General features: G+C 44.0%; 1 protein-coding gene across 1 annotated transcript in view; it reads right to left on the reverse strand.

Moving 5' to 3' along the window:
* Positions 1 to 21,239, reverse strand: part of LOC117509221 (extracellular calcium-sensing receptor-like) — a 60,043-nt gene that overhangs the window by 19,940 nt on the left and 18,864 nt on the right.

The following is a 21,239-nucleotide window of genomic DNA, read 5'->3' on the forward strand; positions in this document are numbered from 1 at the left end:
GGCATCCACTTCAACAATAAACTGGTGGTTAGGATCGGGCTGCACCAGAACTGGTGCAGTCGAAAACCGGTGTTTCAACTCCCTAAACGCGGCTTTGCACCGATCCGACCAGGTGAAGGGGACTTTTGTGGAGGTCATGGCTGTAAGGGGACCAACAACCTGACTATAGCTGCTAATGAACCTCCTGTAAAAATTGGCGAACCCTAGGAACTGTTGCAGCTACCTACGATTTACCAGTTGGGGCCAATCTCTCACCGCCGCTACCTTAGCCGGATCGGGTTTGACGGAGTTGGAGGAGATGATAAACCCCAGGAAGGACAAAGAAGTACGGTGGAACTCACACTTGTCGCCCTTCACAAACAGCCGGTTCTCCAACAACCGCTGCAAGACCTGACGGACATGCTTAACATGGGTCTCAGAGTCCGGGGAGAAGATGAGGATATTGTCTAGATCTAGGAAGACGAATCGGTGCAGGAAATCCCGCAGAACATCATTAACCAAAGCTTGGAATGTCGCGGGGGCGTTAGTGAGGCCAAACGGCTTTTATGGATGTGAAGTGATGAATGATGACAGACAGGTGACAGCCAAAATGGTGCACCTGGCAGATCCACCTGGCCAGTGCACCCTCTGGTGCCTACAACCTGCCAGCAAGCAGGGCATCCTCTGGTGGTGAGCCAGCAGTACCTCCTCTTCGGTGGCCCACACAACAGCTCGCTTGATAAATGCGGTGTTTTTGTACAGTGTGGGATTTTATTTATTTATTTATTTATTTATTTATTTTGGTAATACTTCCATGTCCCTCCTGATATGAGGCAGCGTCCTGCAGCTTTCAAAGAACAGCTCTGTACCTCAGTGGTAATGTCTCTGGTTTTGAAAGGTGCGAGTTCCAGGTGGTGTGTTTTTTTCTTTTTTTATTTATACCACATAAGCGGTGCGATGTGTTTCCACATGTACCAACTGGTTTTTATTTCTTCCACATAAGCGGTGCCATGTAGTGCACCTGGCAAGTTCCTGCTCAACAGACACCAGCACCTGCATGAACTCTCGCACCGGGTTCGTGCACGCCTGCCCGTCAGTGCAATGTTTTGTGTGCTAATTTAAAACTATTTCACCATTTTCATCCAAACGCCGTCCATACTTCGCATGATGTTGTTAAGGATTTTATATATATATATATATATATATGTTATCACTGTTAAACATTTGTAGCTTTGTCTTCTTTCTCATGAGAACGGTGTTGTGCTGTTTTGCACTTCACCCTGAGAACGTACGTGTTATTCAACCTTGTTTTAGCTTTGTCTTCTTTCTCATGAGAACGGAGATGTGCTGTTTTGCACCTGTCTTAATGCAATCCTGAGAATTCAATTTTGTTTTAGCACTCTGGGGTCAATCTGAACTGGGAATGAAGGACTGGATGTACTTATTGTTATAACATAACTTTGTTTTCGTAGCCGCTAACGACTGGGAGTAAAAGAACTGAAGGTTGAATTTTGACTGATTGTGATGCTTAGTGTTCCAGGCAGATGCAAAACAGCTGATAACTGCAACAGACGAACGAGATGTGCTGACCTGAAGTGTTCTTCCTTACAGCTGCACTTGACGTATGCGTTTATGTTATGGGAAGAAACTTGTCTTGCGTCATTACCCCCACCCTTAGGACAAGTTTCTTGTTTATGTGATGAGGGCGTCTCTTAATAAAAAGAGCGGAAAAGCAGGCCAGACTTTAGTGTAGCCTTGGTGTACAGCCTGGCCGCACTCCGCGCGTAATATTTGACTTTCTGTCTCACTGGTGTTTCTTGACTCTGTTTGTCTTGTTAAAGGTTTAAAAATGTTTGGAGGAGAAAATACCCAACATTGACTGGGGGCTCGTCCGGGAGCTCAACAATACCGGAGGTGTCCAGCGGAGGTCGTCAAGTCCAGACGTAAATCCTTGGCCAAGGTCCGATCGATTGATCGTGTCTGCAATTGTCGACCACCGTTGGCATCGTCTGGTTGACGAGATTTTCCCGAAGAAGACAGACAGGAAGTCGAGTCAGTGAGTAGAATTTCTTTGTAAATAGTACTGAGTGAGTGGTGATCAGATCACATAAACAGTTAAATTCCGCAAGCGATGATACAGAATCGTCTGTTAATGCAAAGCAGTTAAACTCTGTAAGGAGGGTGCGGACTCCTCTGTTTATATACGCGTACCGGTAGGGGATAAAAGTGATCACATAAAACAGTTAAACTCTGTAAGCGATGATACAGAATCGTCTGTTAATGCAAAGCAGTTAAACTCTGTAAGGAGGGCGGACTCCTCTACGGTTGCGAGGGACGCAAGTAGTTAAATTCCGGAAGGAGGATACGGACTCCTCTGTTTTAATACGTAAAGGAAATCCCGGGTAGAAATACGTGCACTGTAAAAAGTAGTTAAATTTGGCAGGGACGGCGGAGTCCCCTAATGCAGGACATTAGTTAAATTTCACAGGAGGGTGAGCTCCCCTGGCATAAGAATACGCGTACGATTATTAGGAGTGTTTCTATGTGTAAATAGTGTTTTGCGCAAGTGTAAATAACTGTGTGAAAACTGTGTGTGTGTAATACTTTGGACAACGTTAGTGACAACCGTGCGTGTGGAAGCAGAGGCAAGTGATTCCGCTTCCTACGGGGAGGTGAAAGGAATCAACCACACGACGGCAAATTAATTGTCACGTCCAAAGAAAGTGTGAAAACTTCAGATTTAGAACACCCTAGGTGTGCCCCCGTCTGAAGTCCAAATTATAACAAGGGATAATAAAAATGGGGGGTAAGACGTCTATAAATAAGGAAAATTTATCAACTGACGACTGGAAATTTATGGAAGCAAAAAATCCAAAAACAACAAAAAATTGGAGACCTGGATTAATAAACATGACTTTGACGGACGACTGAACCTGATCAGTATACAGAAGCTGAAGAAGGAGTTAGAACAGCAACATAAAGGTGATGAGAAAAAGATGCAGAAAGTAGGGGCAGATTTAGTGGCATTTTGGGAGGAAGAAGCAGAGAACAGACAGAAGGGAGCAGAGAAGCGACGATTAGAGAAAGCAAGAAAAAAGAAAGCTGTAGGTAAGGCAGAAGAAGATGTGATAATTCAGCACAGAGAACCAGAACAGCCTCAACAACCACCGCCGGCTGGACCGTCGGTGGCAAAGAGACCTTTATCTCCTCTACCAGAGGATGACGATGTATTGCCACCACAGTATGATTTGGCAGTAAAACCTAAGGTAAAAAGAGAAAAACCAGAAAAACCACAAACACGCAGTCAAGCAAAAGTGCCTACAGCCCCTCCCATGGTGGAACATAGTGATCAGGGAGGTGCCTATCCTATGATAGAAGTACCAAATCCTCATGCAGAAACAGCAGGACAGCTACCAACCATGCTCGTTTATCGGACATGGAATGCTGATGATATCAAAGCAGCAGTCGACATGATACCATCGCCACATGTCGACATTGAGGGATTTATGCAGGATATAGAAAACATTAGAACATCTTACCACCTTAATGGACCTGAAGTCCAACAGGTGTGGATGAAAGCATGTGGCCCTAAATGGAGTCAGGTACGTGGAGACTGGAATCCTGCAGATCAACAAGGCGTACCACTGACACATGATGATCTAGTCTTGAAAACAAGAGTGGAAGCTACGATTACACGTGCAAAAGGAGTGTTAGGACCAAAGATAAATTATACTAATTTATACTAATACTAAATTAATCTGGCGATATACATTCACCAGATTACCGCGGGGTTACGCAGAGAGCCCAACTATTTATTCTCAAGTCATGTCAGCATGTTTAGCTAATTTCGTTCCACCGGCAGATAGCCAACTATTAGTGTATGTTGATGACATTTGATTGCCTCTGACACACGAGAAAACTGCATAACTGACACAGTAGCATTATTATGTTTCTTATTTGATAATGGCCACAAAGTGAGTAAAAACAAAGTTCAGTTGTGTAGGGATAAAGTAAAATATTTAGGACATGAATTATCAGCCACAGGGCGCACAATCCTGTCTGACAGGAAGGAAGCAATTTTGCACGCTCCAAAACCACAAACCAAAAAGCAGATGATGTCATTTTTTGGACTGACTAATTACTGCAGGGCATGGATTCCCTGCTATGCAGAATTGACTAGTCCACTTTCTGATTTGATGTACAAGGATGATATTTCAATGTCAACCGTGTTGGAATGGAACAAAGATGCTGAGGAAGCTTTTGTAAAAGTAAAACAAACAGTGTCATCCACAGTTTTGGCACTACCAGATTATAGTAAACCATTCATTCAAACAGTTGATTGTAAGAATAAGTTCATGACTAGTGTTTTGGTTCAAGTGTATGGCTCAAAATTGAGGCCAGTTGCCTACTACTCATCTAAATTGGATGCAGTAGCAAGTGCTCTACCACCATGTGTACAGGCTGTTGTTGCAGCCTCTATGGCTGTTCAAAGTAGCAGTAATGTTGTTCTATTCCATCAGTTGACACTGAAAGTTCCACATGCAGTCTCTGCACTTCTGTTGCAGACAAACATGAGCCTTTTGTCCCCAGCAAGACATCTTTCGTGTATGTCCTTGCTATTATCACAACCACATCTTACGGTAGAGCGATGTACAACATTGAATCCATCCACATTGATACCCTTACCTGAGTATGGTGAGCCGCACAATTGTCTTGATGTAGCTACGGTCTGTACGAAAGCACGTCCAGACCTCCAGGACACACCCATCCCAAACAGTACAATTGTGTATGTGGATGGTCTTCCACTAAAAACGCTTATGGACAAACACAATCTGGATATGCTGTTGTCACAAATTCAGAAGTATTGGATTCTGCTTCATTGCCATCCTCATTTTCAGCACAAGCAGCTGAATTAGTTGCTTTAACTGCAGCTTGCTATCTGTTTAAAGGTACGGCTGTATCAATTTATACAGACAGCCAGTACGCTTTCAGTACGCTGTGAAATTGCCTAACCAATTGCTATATGCAAATGTGCGGCTCACACCAAAGGCTCTGACAGTGTTTCAAAAGGAAATGACGTTGCTGACAAAACCGCAAAGGCGGCAACAGCTCTTTCTATTTTTCTCCTATATGACACCCCTCCGGATATGACCACAAAAGAAACCCATATTGCCAAAAAAAAATATGTTTAAATGGGCAGCTATTATGAGCCATGGCGTGACGCATGTCTCATCAGGGGGTATGATATCGCAATTGCAATCTATTTTTGTCTTTATGGGTTCGATGCATATGCAAAACAGCATTGTAGAGCATGCATGACATGTGCAAAAACACAACTCACAAGGCAATTTGAGACCCCAAAGAGGTAAATTTCCAACACCACAATATCCCTTTCAAGTGATTCATATGGATTATATACAGCTGAGTAAACATGAAGGGAAGGAATTTTGTTTAGTCATAATTGATGCCTTCTCAAAATGGGTAGAATTGTTCCCTACAAAACATGCAGATGCACTTACAGTGGCTAAGGCATTGTGCAAAGACATCATTCCATGATTTGGAATACCAGAAACAGTCTATTCAGATAATGGAGCGCATTTTGTTAATACAATAGTGCAATACGTAGGAGAAGCGCTACAGGTCAATCTCAAAACTCATTGCGCTTATCATCCACACAGTGCCGGATTAGTGGAAAGGACAAAGGGCACAATAAAAATAAGATTAAGGAAATGTATAGAAGAGACAAAACGAACCTGGATTGAATGTTGGACCTAGTAAAATTGTATATGAGAATAACACCAACACCATCAGGGTTAACACCATTTGAGATACTTTATGGACGACCATATCGTCTACCAATTTTGACATGGATACTAAAACAGCAGATGAGGAACAAACATTAGCAAATTTTATGAAAAAGACATTAACACAGAAAGAGATAACTTAAACACATTTACTGCCGAATAATTTTGATCTTCCACAGGACGGCCTTCCAGTAGTCTAGCCAGGAGACTGGGTGTTCATCAGAGTGATTAAGAGGAAGAACTGGTCCAGTCCTCGTTGGAAGGTCTATACCGAGTGCTGTTAACAACACCAACTGCAGTAAAGATAGCGGAGAGATCAACGTGGATACATCACTGTAAGATACAGCGTGTGTTGGCGGCCTCCACAGTGTAAGGGGAAGTCTGGCTACAAAGGGAGTCTATTTAATTAGCAATAGATTGTCTCAATGCCAGTGAAGCAGGGAGATCCTTGCACTATTAGGTGAGGTGGTTAACAACACTGTATCCTAGCAATCATGACTGAACTACAGCAGACCCCGGAGCGGCGTGCTCAGCGCCGCCGCTGCCGGACTGTTGGTAGGGCAGCCGGTTGTGTTGTGATCTTAGTGTGTTTCGTGCTCCTCGGATTCCTGGCCTGGTGGTTGACCCAAGAATTGCAGCTCACTGTGGACCGAGCCAGAGAACAACGCAAGCAACATCAGAAGAGGTTTATTCATAATGTGAACGAGACAGATGGACACCCTCATATATACCATACTAATATGTGGTACAGATATGTTCATTTATTGGCTATGGAATTACGTTACTAATTATTATGTTTGTTCGCAATACCTATATCCTCAACACACCCAGCTCTGACGGCTAAACCGTACCCTGCTAGGGTGACAGAATGTCTTATCATACGGATGCATAATCAAACTGTATTTCGGGGGCAGCAGTTCTCAGCAAATCTGATAAGATGTAACACCACTTGCCTCAGTGCAACCACTTATATGATAGGGATTTCAACAGAGGACGTACAAGCGTGCCCAAGTGCTGCTCCATTGACTAGACTGAAGGGAAACGCAAAAATATCATCACGTTAAATTGTCATCACAACGGCCATTCCCAATTTGCTTTTACGGGACAGGGAATAAAAATGTAGGTAAAATTAAGAAACGTCTGTGTACCCAAACGTATGTTTTATCAAATAATTTAAGCCTAACCAAAACATAATATGTGGATGGTACTTATCTTCATCACATTGGACGGGGATGTAATTATACAGGCTCCTGTCCATGGGGAACGGATGAATCATGTGCTTATGTTAGTAAGTTTTGCTACCACCTGTAAATGGTACTCCGGTGTATGATGACATCTATTGGCTTTATGGTTCCAGACTGTACATGAGTCTCCCACCAAATTGGGGTGGTGTGTGTGCACCTACCCAGGTGACTGACCATACATATGTGGTAAGACCTCCACAGAGAAGAATGGCAGCACCAGACGGAGGAGATTGATATACCCAGATGTGTTACCACATAATCACATGTGGGGCTCGGATGTACTAAAGGACCAAAAAATTGTGGTCTGTAGGAGATAAAATAGCACATTCATTGTTCCCCTGGATAGGAGTGGGAAAAAATTCATTAATGATTGAAACTCTGAATTATTGATTGGGTCTGTTCATGAATGTAACAAAAAAAATAGTAGCAGCTCAAAACACTGAAATAGATGCTTTACGTACCATGGTGATGCAAAATCGCATGGTTTTAGACTTGCTTACTGGTTCACAGGGAGGAGTTTGTGTTCTGCTGAACACAACATGCTGTACTTTCATCCCAGACTCCATTCATTCAGTGGATATGCAGGACGCATTGGAGGAGCTGAATGAACTTCGTGATGCAATGCATAAAGACACCCTAGCCGTGAACCGGTGGAATCCCTGGTCCTGGTTGACTTCAGGACCATGTTGGCAGTTACTATTGAAAATGGTGTCAAATACATTTGTACAGCGTAATCTGGCCTTCCAACAAACTATGCCAAAATATCAAGCATTGAAACAGTCAGACCTTAGTGGAGAAAACTGTAATGACTGTACTGAGAATTATGATGATATTGAAAAGCTCACAACTCCAGTTCAAGCTTGAACTGTTGACGTGATGAGTTAACACACTCTTAGCCTATGAAGCTTTAGCTGAAAAAGTAATAAGACAAGTGGTGTAGTCGAATAATACAGAAAAACGGTTCATTTATACCAGTCGGTAGGAGTGATGTATGGTGGTGGTGTGGTGATAACAGAATCTTTGATAGACTGCCACGAAATGTGTCAGGTTATTGTGCATTAATATCATTATTGTTACCCATGACCCCTGAAGACGTTACGACATATGCAGCCTCTTATTCCTGAGGATTGGCAGAAAGGCATAGCCAGACATAGAGTAAAAAGAGATTGGAAAGGAGTAGGAAATCCAACATATATTGACGCAATAGGAGTCCCCAGAGGAGTGCCTGACGAGTATAAACTGGTTGATCAAATAGCAGCTGGATTCAAATCTTCCATCTGTTGGTGGTGTTCAATTAATAAAAACGTGGACAGAATAAACTAAGTTAATAAACTAACTAACTAAGCTGGGTGATGCCTGCTATACGTTTAACAGGTGATAAACAGGTGGGAAATGTTAAGGATTTTATATATATATATATATATATGTTATCACTGTTAAACATTTGTAGCTTTGTCTTCTTTCTCATGAGAACGGTGTTGTGCTGTTTTGCACTTCACCCTGAGAACGTACGTGTTATTCAACCTTGTTTTAGCTTTGTCTTCTTTCTCATGAGAACGGAGATGTGCTGTTTTGCACCTGTCTTAATGCAATCCTGAGAATTCAATTTTGTTTTAGCACTCTGGGGTCAATCTGAACTGGGAATGAAGGACTGGATGTACTTATTGTTATAACATAACTTTGTTTTCGTAGCCGCTAACGACTGGGAGTAAAAGAACTGAAGGTTGAATTTTGACTGATTGTGATGCTTAGTGTTCCAGGCAGATGCAAAACAGCTGATAACTGCAACAGACGAACGAGATGTGCTGACCTGAAGTGTTCTTCCTTACAGCTGCACTTGACGTATGCGTTTATGTTATGGGAAGAAACTTGTCTTGCGTCATTACCCCCACCCTTAGGACAAGTTTCTTGTTTATGTGATGAGGGCGTCTCTTAATAAAAAGAGCGGAAAAGCAGGCCAGACTTTAGTGTAGCCTTGGTGTACAGCCTGGCCGCACTCCGCGCGTAATATTTGACTTTCTGTCTCACTGGTGTTTCTTGACTCTGTTTGTCTTGTTAAAGGTTTAAAAATGTTTGGAGGAGAAAATACCCAACAGATGTGTGAAGGGGCCCTTAGTAACTGTGAAGATATACCTGCAACGCTACACACATTCTGATTGGTTGATTTCCGGTCCGATATTTTCCCATATCCGACCGGTTACCATGACAATCATTTGACAATCATCCATTGTAGTAACTCTGAATAAATGAAGCAAAACTCCACAAAACTACTTCATAATGATCTGCAATCACATGGTCTTAGAAAATTGCATCTCATACCCCATCACACCCTGCATCTCACAATACAGCAGTGTTGATCGACCTCATCTTAACCTGAACAAATGTGACCAGCCATCACCATGCATACTGTCAAATTAATTTGAAACATCACAAATATGTTTCAGTGTCAGTATGACATGTGACAAAGTCTAGACATTGACAGGACATCATTACCATGCATCCACAGCTTGTTTGAAACTGGAAAAAGCATGCAGAAGTGTTGGTTATATGAAGGGTGCACTGGAGTTATGCTGCTGTTACTTGATCCTGGCCGGGTCTTAATGTTTTTGGGTGGTTTCTGCTGAACATTGTGTTGCATTTGTGGCATACTGTTCCAATATGTTTCTCATGTACAGTGGTGGGCACAAATAATTGAAAAGATAGCTTTGATAACCGTTAATCCGCTACCTGAAAAGTTAACTTTTATAACACTAATTTGATAAAACCCTAAAACATTTAGCAGATGTTACAGCTAACCGCTAAGTATAGATCGACAGACAGATAGATAGATAGACCTTTATTGTCCCCAGGGGGAAATTTGTTTTCACAGCAACTGTCACATAAAAACACATATAGACACAGGACACACATGCAAATGACAAGTGATCAGGACATGTTATAAACTGTTTAGAGCTGCTATGGCAGAATGGACAAAGCTTTTACTAAAGCGCGCCGACTTCCACTTCAAAGTTCTAAACCTGCGACCAGAGGGCAGCAGGCAGAAGTGATAGTGGAGAGGATGATCAGAGTCTGTGCTGGTTGTCCGGGCCATGCATATGACTGCCTTATTGTTGAGTTGTGAGAGGTCCATGGTGGGCAAGCTGATGATTCTGGATGCTGTGTGAGTGACCATAATAAGTTTATTTCTATTAGTGATGGAGAGCATATTGAAGTAACAGGGTGAGCAGTACAGAAGGATGGGTTGGATGATACTGGAGTATAGCAATAACAGGAGTTTTGGGGTGACAGAAAGGGCACGGAGCTTACGGAGGATATGGAGTCTTTGCCTGGAGCGTTTATGAATGTCAATGACATGTTGATTAAAGGTGAGCTTATTGTCCAATATGAGTCCAAGATATTTGAAATGACTGACACGCTCAACTGTTTTGTTGTGAATGTTAATGAAGACCAAGTCCGGAATGTGTGACTGAGTGTGAATCAGTAGCTCCTTAGTCTTGTCCACATTGAGCTCCAAGAAATTATCTGAGCACCACTTATTGAAGTGGGTCACAGACTGATGGAAGGCGGTTATGGAGTTACTGTCCTTGAGAAGAGCGAGAATGGCTGTATCATCAGAGTATCTAAAATATGTAGTTATGGGTGAGGGGCTGGTGTAGTCGTTGGTGTAGAGGTTGTACAAGAAAGGACTGAGTACACACCCCTGGGGGGCACCGGTATTGGTGATAATGGTTGGTGAAGTGACTGAGCCAAATCTAACAGACTGTAGTCTGTTGCTGAGGAAGTTATGGATCCAATGAATGAAGAGTGGAGACAGATAGAGTTTGGAGCTTCTTAATCATTTGGGGCCGTTGTATTGTATTAAATGCTGAACTAAAATCAATGAATAGTATGGATGCAAAGGTACCAGGTGACTCAAGATGTTGCAACAAGGGGTGGAGGAGGCATGCCACAGCATCCTCGTTCCCCGCCTGGCCCTGTAAGCAAACTGGTATGGTATTATTATTATCACTTTACTCGGGCGTTGCTAGGCCAGTATCGTAGATTTACGTCGACGGTATCTGGCTATACCCACCCGCTGTGCGTAAACAAATGACGTCAAAGCGCGCGCGCAGCCCAGAAGTGTCTGCAGAGGGGAAAAAAAAAAACTGTCTGCAGAGGAAAAGATTAAAAGGCGAGAAGTGTGTTTTGGTCCCAATATGGATATTCCGGATGATTTTCTCATGAATTTTCTGCTGAATTTCAACAGCAGCGCGCGCGCCAGGCGGCAGAAGTTAAGTGAGCCAACTTTTTATGTACGCGTTACGTGTTGTGTATCTCAGTAAAAAGTGAAAATAATGCAAATAACATGCTTTTGTCATGCGGCATGCATTTTCTGCGCCAGTCGCCCGCAATGACAGCTATTCGCCCTCATCTAACTCGGGCGAATAGCTGTCATTTTGGGCGGCTGGGCGTGAACGTCGGGCCTCTGAAAATGCATACCGCCCTACAAAAGCATGTTATTGTATTAGTATTGACTCGGTACACTGTCGACTACTGATAAGCCTGTCTCAAGTTTAAGCACCGCATGGGCTTCTGAGTAAATTCAAAGACGTTAACAAACCCAAAACGAACACACACACACACAAACACACACACACACACACACACACAAAAAATTAATTCAACCCCAAACACTGTCATCATCTCATCCACAGCCTGTCTAGTGGATTTTTATTTTTATTTTATTTTTTAGCACTGTTGTTGTGCGTTACCTGTGCTGCTCCACAGCCTGTCCAGTGGATTTTTATTTTTATTTTATTTTATTTTTAGCACTGTTGTTGTGCGTTACCTGTGCTGCTCCACAGCCTGTCTAGTGGATTTTTATTTATTTTAGCACTGTTGTCGTGCGTTACCTGTGCTGCTCCACAGCCTGTCTAGTTGATTTTTATTTTATTTTAGCACTGTTGTTGTGCGTTACCTGTGCTGCTCCACAGCCTGTCTAGTGGATTTTTATTTTATTTTAGCACTGTTGTCGTGCGTTACCTGTGCTGCTCCACAGCCTGTCTAGTGGATTTTTATTTTATTTTAGCACTGTTGTCGTGCGTTACCTGTGCTGCTCCACAGCCTGTCTAGTGGATTTTTATTTTGTTTTAGCACTGTTGTCGTGCGTTGCCTGTGCTGCTCCACAGCCTGTCCAGTGGATTTTTATTTTTATTTTATTTTTAGCACTGTTGTTGTGCGTTACCTGTGCTGCTCCACAGCCTGTCTAGTGTCGGATTCCCTGTTTGGGAATCCGCTAGCTTAGCATAGCTACTAGCTCTTAGCCGTTTTAGCATGGCGGCTTCTCCTGTCTCTCCTGCACTTTTCTGCTCTGGGTGTGAAATGTTTAGTTATTCCTCGGCCTCTTTTAGCAGTAACGGTACTTGTAATAAGTGCAGCTTATTCGTAGCTTTGGAGGCCAGGCTGGGCGAATTGGAGGCTCGGCTCCGCACCGTGGAAAATTCTACAGCTAGCCAGGCCCCTGTAGTCGGTGCGGACCAAGGTAGCTTAGCCGCCGTTAGTTCCCCCCTGGCAGACCCCGTGCAGTCGGGAAGGCAGGCTGACTGGGTGACTGTGAGGAGGAAGCGTAGCCCTAAACAGAAGCCCCGTGTACACCGTCAACCCGTTCACATCTCTAAACCGTTTTTCCCCACTCGACGATACACTCGCCGAGGATCAAACTCTGGTTATTGGCGACTCTGTTTTGAGAAATGTGAAGTTAGCGACACCAGCAACCATTGTCAATTGTCTTCCGGGGGCCAGAGCAGGCGACATCGAAGGACATTTGAAATTGCTGGCTAAGGCTAAGCGTAAATTTGGTAAAATTGTAATTCACGTCGGCAGTAATGACACTCGGTTACGCCAATCGGAGGTCACTAAAATTAACATTGAATCGGTGTGTAACTTTGCAAAAACAATGTCGGACTCTGTTGTTTTCTCTGGGCCCCTCCCCAATCAGACCGGGAGTGACATGTTTAGCCGCATGTTCTCCTTGAATTGCTGGCTGTCTGAGTGGTGTCCAAAAAATGAGGTGGGCTTCATTGATAATTGGCAAAGCTTCTGGGGAAAACCTGGTCTTGTTAGGAGAGACGGCATCCATCCCACTTTAGAGGGAGCAGCTCTCATTTCTAGAAATCTGGCCAATTTTTTGGGATCCTCCAAACTGTGACTGTCTAGCGTTGGGACCAGGAGGCAGAGCTGTGGTCTTATACACCTCTCTGCAGCTTCTCTCCCCCTGCCATCCCCTCGTTGCCCCATCCCCATAGAGACGGTGCCTGCTCCCAGACCACCAATAACTAGCAAAAATCTATTTAAGCATAAAAATTCAAAAAGAAAAAATAATATAGCACCTTCAATTGCACCACAGACTAAAACAGTTAAATGTGGTCTATTAAACATTAGGTCTCTTTCTTCTAAGTCCCTGTTGGTAAATGATATAATAATTGATCAACGTATTGATTTATTCTGCCTAACAGAAACTTGGTTACAGCAGGATGAATATGTTAGTTTAAATGAGTCAACACCCCCGAGTCACACTAACTGTCAGAATGCTCGTAGCACGGGCCGGGGCGGAGGATTAGCAGCAATCTTCCATTCCAGCTTATTAATTAATCAAAAACCTAGACAGAGCTTTAATTCATTTGAAAGCTTGTATCTTAGTCTTGTCCATCCAAATTGGAAGTCCCAAAAACCAGTTTTATTTGTTATTATCTATCGTCCACCTGGTCGTTACTGTGAGTTTCTCTGTGAATTTTCAGACCTTTTGTCTGACTTAGTGCTTAGCTCAGATAAGATAATTATAGTGGGCGACTTTAACATCCACACAGATGCTGAGAATGACAGCCTCAACACTGCATTTAATCTATTATTAGACTCTATCGGCTTTGCTCAAAAAGTAAATGAGTCCACCCACCACTTTAATCATATTTTAGATCTTGTTCTGACTTATGGTATGGAAATAGAAGACTTAACAGTATTCCCTGAAAACTCCCTTTTGTCTGATCATTTTTAATAACATTTACATTTACCCTGATGGACTACCCTGCAGTGGGGAATAAGTTTCATTACACTAGAAGTCTTTCAGAAAGCGCTGTAACTAGGTTTAAGGATATGATTCCTTCTTTATGTTCTCTAATGTCATATACCAACACAGAGCAGAGTAGCTACCTAAACTCTGTAAGGGAGTTAGAGTATCTTGTCAATAGTTTTACATCCTCATTGAAGACAACTTTGGATGCTGTAGCTCCTCTGAAAAAGAGAGCTTTAAATCAGAAGTGTCTGACTCTGTGGTATAACTCACAAACTCGTAGCTTAAAGCAGATAACCCGTAAGTTGGAGAGGAAATGGCGTCTCACTAATTTAGAAGATCTTCACTTAGCCTGGAAAAAGAGTTTGTTGCTCTATAAGAAAGCCCTTCGTGAAGCTAGGACATCTTTCTACTCATCACTAATTGAAGAAAATAAGAACAACCCCAGGTTTCTTTTCAGCACTGTAGCCAGGCTGACAAAGAGTCAGAGCTCTATTGAGCTGAGTATTCCATTAACTTTAACTAGTAATGACTTCATGACTTTCTTTGCTAACAAAATTTTGACTATTAGAGAAAAAATTACTCATAACCATCCCAAAGATGTATCGTTATCTTTGGCTGCTTTCAGTGATGCCGGTATTTGGTTAGACTCTTTCTCTCCGATTGTTCTGTCTGAGTTATTTTCATTAGTTACTTCATCCAAACCATCAACATGCTTATTAGACCCCATTCCTGCCAGGCTGCTCAAGGAAGTTCTACCATTATTTAATGCTTCAATCTTAAATATGATCAATCTATCTTTGTTAGTTGGTTATGTACCACAGGCCTTTAAGGTGGCAGTAATTAAACCATTACTTAAAAAGCCATCACTTGACCCAGCTATCTTAGCTAATTATAGGCCAATCTCCAACCTTCCTTTTCTCTCAAAGATTCTTGAGAGGGTAGTTGTAAAACAGCTAACTGATCACCTGCAGAGGAATGGTCTATTTGAAGAGTTTCAGTCAGGTTTTAGAATTCATCATAGTACAGAAACAGCATTAGTGAAGGTTACAAATGATCTTCTTATGGCTTCGGACAGTGGACTTATCTCTGTGCTTGTTCTGTTGGACCTCAGTGCTGCTTTTGATACTGTTGACCATAAAATTTTATTACAGAGATTAGAGCATGTCATAGGTATTAAAGGCATTGCGCTGCGGTGGTTTGAATCATATTTGTCTAATAGATTACAGTTTGTTCATGTAAATGGGGAATCTTCTTCACAGACTAAAGTTAATTATGGAGTTCCACAAGGTTCTGTGCTAGGACCAATTTTATTCACTTTATACATGCTTCCCTTGGGCAGTATTATTAGACGGTATTGCTTAAATTTTCATTGTTACGCAGATGATACCCAGCTTTATCTATCCATGAAGCCAGAGGATACGCACCAATTAGCTAAACTGCAGGATTGTCTTACAGACATAAAGACATGGATGACCTCTAATTTCCTGCTTTTAAACTCAGATAAAACTGAAGTTATTGTACTTGGCCCCACAAATCTTAGAAGCATGGTGTCTAACCAGATCGTTACTCTGGATGGCATTTCCCTGATCTCTGGTAATACTGTGAGAAATCTTGGAGTTATTTTTGATCAGGATATGTCATTCAAAGCGCATATTAAACAAATATGTAGGACTGCCTTTTTGCATTTACGCAATATCTCTAAAATCAGAAAGGTCTTGTCTCAGAGTGATGCTGAAAAACTAATTCATGCATTTGTTTCCTCTAGGCTGGACTATTGTAATTCATTATTATCAGGTTGTCCTAAAAGTTCCCTAAAAAGCCTTCAGTTGGTTCAGAATGCTGCAGCTAGAGTACTGACGGGGACTAGCAGGAGAGAGCATATCTCACCCGTGTTGGCCTCCCTTCATTGGCTTCCTGTTAATGCTAGAATAGAATTTAAAATTCTTCTTCTTACTTATAAGGTTTTGAATAATCAGGTCCCATCTTAGGGACCTCATAGTACCATATTACCCCATTAGAGCGCTTCGCTCTCAGACTGCGGGCTTACTTGTAGTTCCTAGGGTTTGTAAGAGTAGAATGGGAGGCAGAGCCTTCAGCTTTCAGGCTCCTCTCCTGTGGAACCAGCTCCCAATTCAGATCAGGGAGACAGATACCCTCTCTACTTTTAAGATTAGGCTTAAAACTTTCCTTTTCGCTAAGGCTTATAGTTAGGGCTGGATCGGGTGACCCTGGACCATCCCTTGGTTATGTTGCTTTAGACGTAGACTGTGTTTCATAATTATTGTATGGCCTTGCCTTGCAATGTGGAGCGCCTTGGGGCAACTGTTTGTTGTGATTTGGCGCTATACAAGAAAAAAGTTGATTGATTGATTGATTGATCTCTCTCAAAAGAAGACACGATTTATCTCTAAATTATACATTGTGGCAAGCTGCATGGAAGAAAAAGCCAGAGCTTTTGTCTTTATGCACCCTACTGGTTGCTGCAAAGAAGTGTTATTTGCTTTTCACACACAACACAGATATAGTGGGGAAAATAAGTATTTGACCCCCTGTCAGTTTTGCAGGTTTTCCCATCTACAAAGAATGGAGAGGTCTGTAATTTTTTTTATCGTAGGTACACTTCAACTGTGAGACACAGAATCGAAAAAAAAATAATCCAGAAAATCACATTGTATGATTTTTAAATAATTAATTTGCATTTTATTGCATAAAATAAGTATTTGACCCCCTACCAACCAGCAAGAATTCTGTCTCTCACAGACCTGTTAATTTTTCTTTAAGAAGCCCTCTTTTTCTGCACTCTTTACCTGTATTAATTGCACCTGTTTGTACTTGTTACCTGTATAAAAGACACCTGTTCACACACTCAATCAATCACACTCCAACCTGTCCACCATAGCTAAGACCAAAGAGCTGTCTAAGGACACCAGGGACAAAACTGTAGACCTGCACAAGGCTGGGATGGACTACAGGACAACAGGCAAGCAGCTTGGTAGAACACAACTGTTATGATTATTTATTAGAAAGTGGAAGAAACACAAGATGACTGGCAATCTCCCTCGGTCTGGGATTCCATGCAAGATCTCACTTTGAGGGGTAAGGATGATTCTGAGAAAGCTCAGAACTACACAGAAGAACCTGGTCAATGACCTGAAGAGAGCTGAGACCACAGTCACAAAGATTACATTAGTAACACATGATGCTGTCATGGTTTAAAATCCTGCAGGGCAGCAAGGTCCCCCTGCTCAAGCCAGCACATGTCCAGGCCCGTTTGAAGTTCACCAGTGAACATCTGGATGATCCAGAGGAGGCATGGGAGAAGGTCATATGGTCAGATGAGACCAAAATAGAGCTTGTTGGAATTAACTCCACTTACAATGTTTAGAGGATGAGAAAAACGCAAAGAAAACCATCCCAACCATGAAGCATGGGGGTGGAAACATCATACTCTGGGGGTGCTCTTCTGCAAAGGGGACAGGATGACTGCACTGTATTGAAGGGAGGATGAATGGGGTCATGTATTGCGAGATTTTGGCAAACAACCTCCTTCCCTCAGTAAGAGCATTGAAGATGGGTCATGGCTGGGTCTTCCAGCATGACAATGACCACAAACACACAGCCAGTGCAACTAAGGAGGGGCTCCATAAGAACCATTTCAAGGTCCTGGAGTGGTCTGGCCAGTCTCCAGACCTGAACTCAATAGAAATTCTTTGGAGGGAGCTGAAACTCCAAACCTGAAAGATTTGGAAAAGATCTGTATGGAGGAGTGGACCAAAATCCCTGTTGCAGTGTGTAAAAACTTGGTCAAGGACTACAGGAAACGTCTGACCTCTGTAATGGCAGACAGATGTTTCTGTACCAATTGTTAAGCTCTGTTTTTCTAGGGGGTCAAATACTTATTTTATGCAATAAAATACAAATTAATTATTTAAAAATCATACAATGTGATTTACTGTTTTTGTTGTGTGTGGGCCGCCAGAAGAGGAGGTACTGCTGGCCCACCACCAGTGGGCGCCCTGCCTGAAGTGCGGGCTTCAGGCACAAGAGGGCGCTGCCGCCACGGACACAGCCGGGGGTGACAGCTGTCACTCATTATCTCTTGACAGCTGTCACCCATCTACTCAACATCATCTCACTCCATAAAGACCAGACGTCATCTCCACCTCGTTGCCGAGATATCGTACTTCATTGGAGGTAATATACTCAGCCGTTTGTGTTTTACACATCAATCTGTATATTGTGAGTCTTTGCAGGAGTACCTGTTATCCTCTGTCTGCGGGAGCTGATTGAGTGCTGGACTGCACTCTTTTCCCCTGAGGAATCACTGCGGTACTCTGCTACATATTGAGAGGTGGAGGTGGCATTCCCACCATTGTTGTTACGGGGTGTACACACACTCACACTTGACTGTCTTTGTTCTCGCCAGCAGTACCAGATCCGACAGTCGGGGACGGTGATCACCTGGGAATTCGGGACTTGGCGGCTCCAGTATTCACCAGGTTCGGTGGCGGCGGAAATCGTGTGGTTCCGGCTCTTCTCAGGACAGACGTCTTCTATCCTCGAGCCTGCCCACACGTCACCTTTGTGGATTGACTGTAATCATATTCTGAGATTGTCTGTATGTTCGTTGTGCTCCTTCACAACATTAAATTGTTAATTTTTGGCTCATCTATTGACCGTTCATTTGCGCCCCCTGTTGTGGGTCCGTGTCACTACACTTTCACAACAGGATATCTCGGCCAGCGTCATGGACTCCGAGGGGCATCACCCGGTTGTTGAATGACCAATGGGAGAGCAGGGAGCGCAGGCGTCTGCAGGAGGCGTGATTGGTGAGCTGCAGCACATTCTCACCACCTTTACGGCTCGGTTGGATCAAATGACCGAGCAAAACATCCTCCTGAACCGCAGGATGGAGGTTCTCTCCGCGCAGGTGGCGGCGAGCGCTCAGGGCGCTGCTGCAGCTCCTCCTCCTGCTGACCCTGTGCAGGATATGAACGTTCCAGTGGTGGTTCAACAACCCCTCCCACCATCCCCTGAAGCATACATAAGCCCTCCTGAGCCGTACGGAGGTTGTGTGGAGACGTGCGCGGACTTTCTCATGCAGTGTTCGCTCGTCTTCGCACAACGTCCCGTCATGTACGCGTGTAGAAGAATTTTTAGGTCCATATTTGAACTGTGATGAACTATCAAGTGTCCTGATCCGAACTGTATGTCCTCTGGTTGAACTAGCAGGTGTTCAACCCAAAAAAAGGGCTCTATTAGTCATTTAGTCTGTCAGGGGCTTTCCAAGGCCTTTTAGGTGCTTTCCCGCAGGCCACGTGCGGGGGCCTCAGGCCAGCTGCACGTGTGGCTGAGGCCACGTGCGGAGGGGGCCTCAGGCCAGCTGCACCTGTGGCTGAAGGTCTTTTAAAAAAATCAGTTGTAAATCCTTCATGTTTTAATGGGAGCATTTGTCGCATTGAAATAATGGCCTAACACCTGCTTAGGGTTCACTAGAGGACGCTTCCAATAGAAAACCATGTCTTGGGAATGAAATAAATAAAAAAGTCGAAGGAGGAGCGATGCCCGCGGGTCTCCAATAAATAGACGAGCGCGGTTGTCATATTCAGTCTCTCTAGAGGACTCAGTTTGTCTAAGCTTTGTGTCGAAGGCTTAAATAAACTTAAAAACTCTGTGCATTTTATCTTGCTTAAGGCTGAATTATTCTAAAGTGTTGTGTCATTTTCTAGCATATCACTTGCAATTAGTTTGTGTTATCTAAAAGACGACATCCTGAGAAGACTAAAGACGAGCCGCGACACGCGTCAGATGCTAGTAAAATAGCTTATGTGATTGCTCTGCTTCGGGGTAAGGCACGCGCCTGGGCTACAGCGCTCTGGGAACAGAACTCACGGTTGTTATCAGTATACACTGGGTTTGTGGGGGAGTTCAGAACAGTGTTTGATCACCCTAACAGAGGAGAGGCCGCTTCAACAATGCTGCTGTCAATGCGACAGGGGCGCCGGTGTGCAGCCGAATATGCAGTCGACTTCCACATCGCGGCTGCGAGGTCCGGCTGGAATAACGTTGCGCTCCGCGCCGCCTTCATAAACGGACTGTCAATGGTCCTGAAGGAGCATCTGGTAGCTAAGGAGGAACCGCTGGATTTAGATGGGCTTATCGATCTCGTTATACGGTTAGACAATCGGTTGGAGGAACGCCGTCGGGAGCGAGGCAAAGGACGTGGCCGGATATGCGCCGTCCCTCTCCCTTCCGGGTTCGAAAAGGGGCCGCCCTTTCCACGCTCCACAGCCGCAGCGCTCCATGGGGCAACAGCTCCCCCTGCTGGCGTTGTTAGGGAAACGCACAGGGCCAAAATGAGGAGGCTGATCCGCGGGGAGTGTTTTCTCTGCAGCTCAAAGGAGCACACACAGAAAAACTGCCCCAAACGGCCACAACAACAACCGCCCTCAGAGACTGGGTTAAGGGGGGGTCAAAACATTCACGTGAGACACACACAGATTGCCACACGACTCCCAGTTACAATCCTGAGCAGGGATTTAACCCTTCAAGCCCCAGCACTGGTGGACACGGGGTCAGAAGGGAATTTGCTAGACAGCAGATGGGCAAGGGAGGTAGGGCTCCCTCTGGTGGCGCTTCCTTCGCCATTGCAGGTGCAGGCACTAGATGGCACCCTCCTCCCTTTAATCACACACAAGACACAACCAGTAACTCTGGTGGTGTCTGGAAACCATCGGGAGGAGATTGAGTTTTTTGTAACTCCTTCTACCTCCCGTGTGATTTTGGGCTTCCCATGGATGTTGAAGCACAATCCCCAGATTGATTGGCCGTCTGGGGTGGTGGTTCAGTGGAGCGAAACCTGCCATCGGGTGTGTTTAGGATCCTCGGTTCCTCCCGGTTTACAGGCTAAGGAGGAGGTCAAAGTCCCTCCCAATCTGACGGCAGTGCCGGTTGAGTACCACGATCTTGCTGACGTCTTCAGCAAGGATCTGGCACTCACCCTTCCCCCGCACCGTCCGTATGATTGTGCCATTGATTTGGTTCCAGGCGCTGAGTTCCCATCCAGCAGGCTGTACAACCTCTCACGACCTGAGCGCGAATCAATGGAGACCTACATCCGAGACTCATTAGCTGCCGGGCTGATCCGGAACTCCACCTCCCCGA

This window comes from Thalassophryne amazonica, chromosome 4 (assembly GCF_902500255.1).
Source record: "Thalassophryne amazonica chromosome 4, fThaAma1.1, whole genome shotgun sequence".
Classification (NCBI taxonomy): domain Eukaryota; kingdom Metazoa; phylum Chordata; class Actinopteri; order Batrachoidiformes; family Batrachoididae; genus Thalassophryne; species Thalassophryne amazonica.